General features: G+C 39.7%; 1 long non-coding RNA gene across 1 annotated transcript; it reads right to left on the reverse strand.

The window, feature by feature from the left end:
* Positions 1 to 279: 279 nt before the first annotated feature.
* LOC309802820 lies at positions 280 to 2,943 on the reverse strand. The gene is made up of 3 exons (XR_014293871.1): positions 2,890 to 2,943; positions 2,662 to 2,796; positions 280 to 599 (listed from the first exon to the last, which is right to left on the reverse strand). It is a non-coding gene; the product is annotated as an uncharacterized lncRNA (long non-coding RNA).
* Between the last annotated feature and the right edge of the window lie 408 nt (positions 2,944 to 3,351).

Genomic DNA, 3,351 nt, shown 5'->3' on the forward strand with positions numbered 1-3,351 from the left:
GTAAAAGGAATGCTGACTTTACCATCAAAGTAAGGAAAAGATTCACTCACCTTTTCTTGTGCGATATGCTTGGTCAGTGAGTTTGGTGAGGGCAAGAAGAGCAAGTAGGAAGGCTGTCACCAGAATCTAGAGATCAGGCAACTGTCTGAGTCTGTGATTAAAGTTGGGAGGGGTGGGAGCGGTATGGGCATATATACACTACCAAACGTAAGGTAGATAGCTAGTGGGAAGCAGCCGCATAGCACAGGGAGATCAGCTCGGTGCTTTGTGACCGCCTGGAGGGGTGGGATAGGGAGGGTGGGAGGGAGACGCAAAAGGGAAGGGATATGGAAACATATGTATATGTATAACTGACTAAATTTGTTATAAAGCAAAAAAATTAAAAAAAATACATATACCATTTATGTACAGATTTGCATGTTAAGGAGTTGAAAATGTTTAATAAAAGTATATTGAGACTGAAAAAAAATAAAAATAAAAATAAAGTTGGGAGGGGTGGGCCAGGATGGCAAAGGGATGGTAAGGCCAAGACCCATCCTGGGAGGTCACAGAGATGCCAGCGCCAAGCAAGATGGCTCAGAAGCCAGTAGCCAAGGTTCCTGAAGACAAAGCATGGGAGACAATCACCATGTGAGCCAGCAAATCTTCAGGCCAATATTTCTCAACCAGAGCACTGCTTATCCAAGACATTTGAAGGTGCTCCCTCAAATATGACATTCTGAAAACTAGATTGTTCTAAGTATACTCTGCATACACTATGAATGATAGCACCTCCAACTACCACTTATATCACTCTTCAATTTCATTTGTTCACCAAATTCTACTAGATTTACCTACCAAGTATCTCTAGAATCCCTTTTCTTCCATTCTTTTCTTTTGCCGTGGTCCTTATGACAACTTGCCCTGATTACAGTTTCCTTAGGATGAGACTTCCTACTTCTGTTCCTATCTACCCTGTCCCTGTACCTCCAACTCTAACCCTATTGTTTCTCTGCTTAGAGACTTGGAGCACACAATCTACAATCCCTTGCTGTGTTGATGTTGCTACTGCTGCTGATGCTATGAGATGCTATGTGCCTGGCACTGTCCCAGGCACCAGGGAAACAAAGAAGAATAGGGCAGATGCCCTTGCCCCAAAGAGCTCATCATGTTTAGGAGAAAAATCTCCAGCTTCATCTCATGCCATTCATTCCTATTCATGTCATATTCCTGCCACAGAACATCAATCAATCCATGCTCTTTAATATCTTCTTGCCTCTGACTGTCACTCCTCTGTCCAGAAAACTCCTATTCATTCTTCAATACCCAACACATTTATTACCTCGTGCCTAATTTTTTTCTCAGTTCCCAAAACATAATTTGTCCTATGTGTGTTCCCAGAGCACTTTGCATTTCTCCTTGTATAGCACTGACCCCATGAATTGTAAACATCTGCTTAAAAGTCTTTTTTTTCCACTAAACTTAATCAGTTTTTCAAGCACTAGAACCATATTCTGTTCACATTTGCATTGCTCAGGAGCTGAGAGAATGCTGAAATGTATTGATATTAGGCATCAAAACATGGTTTTAAAAATTAGTTTGTTAATTAAATACATGAATGTAGACAAGGTTTGAGAAATCAGACTGAAATTTGACACAAAATAATCACACAAGCATCATATTTCATTTATTGTACTGAAGATTGAAGATGGAATACCAGTGGAAACACCCAGAATATCTGGCAGGTAAATGAGGGATTCTTCATCTTAAGAATGCAACAATCATATTTTTAAATGACTTGAGAGGAATTTATCCACTGCATAAATAAATTATTTCCTCAAAGATATTCAAGTCATATTTCTAATTCTTATCAGCAAGATCATCTACTCCTGTCTCCAGAATCTCTTCATTGGCTTAGTGGTCAATTTATTTTATTAGATAATTTTTCTCTATCTAGTTAAAGGCACGTTTCAGGGAGGTAGGAAATGGTGCAAGCTCTCCTTCAGCTCCCGCACCATCCTACAAGCATCCCCCAGCAACAAGAGCTTGAATACCAGAGACTGAGAGAAAGTCAATAACTGACAGCAAGGAAAGAATTCGAGGCATTGATCATCTCAGACTTGGGAGTTGAGATAAAGCCACAGAATTCAACACCACATTAACTCTGCTTGTGCTGGAAGGGAGAAATATTTTTAAACGGGCTCAGATTAGAAATATGGGAGCAATTTTAAGGCAATTGAATTTAACCCATTGTTTCTTGGCACTATTGACACTTTGGACCAGATAATTTTCTGTTGAGGGTGGTGGGGGGTGGGGAGTGGGGGGCGGAGGGTGTTGTCCTGGATACTGGAGGATGCTTAACAGAATCTCTTGCCTCTACTCACTAGATGCCAGTAGCAACCCCCAGCTGTGGACGAGCAAAAATGTCTCCAGACATTGGCAAATGTCCCAAGGGGCTAAATGGACCCCTTGTTGAGAACCACTGCTCTAACCCGTCACACACAAATAAAAATGCTTCTAGCTCCATTATAGGAAGCTACCATTTCAAATGCTTTAACAATGACAAAATGTAGAATAGTATCAAATTAATATTTAGGCAAATGATGTTGCTCCAAAGAGATTATCCTAAAGAGATCATCTGTAAGCCCCACCAAAGGAATGTGAAACAGACTTTGACATTACCTCAGCCAGAGGTCTATTTTGGATGAGAAGTGGAGGCAGATTGCCATGCGGTAAGCTTCTCCTTTCTTGATATTTCTGGAGGGCATGTGCTTGCTTGCTCTACAGCCAAATCAGAAGCATTCAACACAATGATTTCTGTTTTAGACAAAAAGCGATAGTCTAAGGAATGTTTTTCCTGACAACGCAGGCTGTAAAAACCCTGCTGTTCAAATGAGAGAACTGATCTACCATGTCAGTGACTCAGCCCTCCTTCAATCCAGTTCACCTGAAATCAGCAAAACCAGACAAAAGGCCAAATTAATGTTAATTCAATAGAAAAAGCATCTTTTTACAAGATAATCTTTTTATAACCTCCCCAGGCCTTCATTTCCTCACCTCTGAAATCAAGTAATAAGATCTGTCTAACAGATTTATGAAAATTGAGACATTACACACAAAGGCAGTAGCTGGCACATGATACGTATTCAAAAGTTTAAATACCAATTCGAATATAGTTTCTCAGTCAGTTTCTCTGATATCATACGAGAACTAAGACTAGAATTTGTTTTCACCTCCTGTTGCCTACTGAACAACCAAAGGGTTAAGAAAAACTAAAAGAAATAGGACACTAATCATTTACTAATGTATTTAGTTACTTTTGTGTTTCAAGAAAACACAAAAGACATCAGACAAAAGTTTCATATAAAGTAA

Source organism: Mesoplodon mirus (assembly GCF_964341445.2).
Source record: "Mesoplodon mirus genome assembly, chromosome: 4".
Taxonomy (NCBI): domain Eukaryota; kingdom Metazoa; phylum Chordata; class Mammalia; order Artiodactyla; family Ziphiidae; genus Mesoplodon; species Mesoplodon mirus.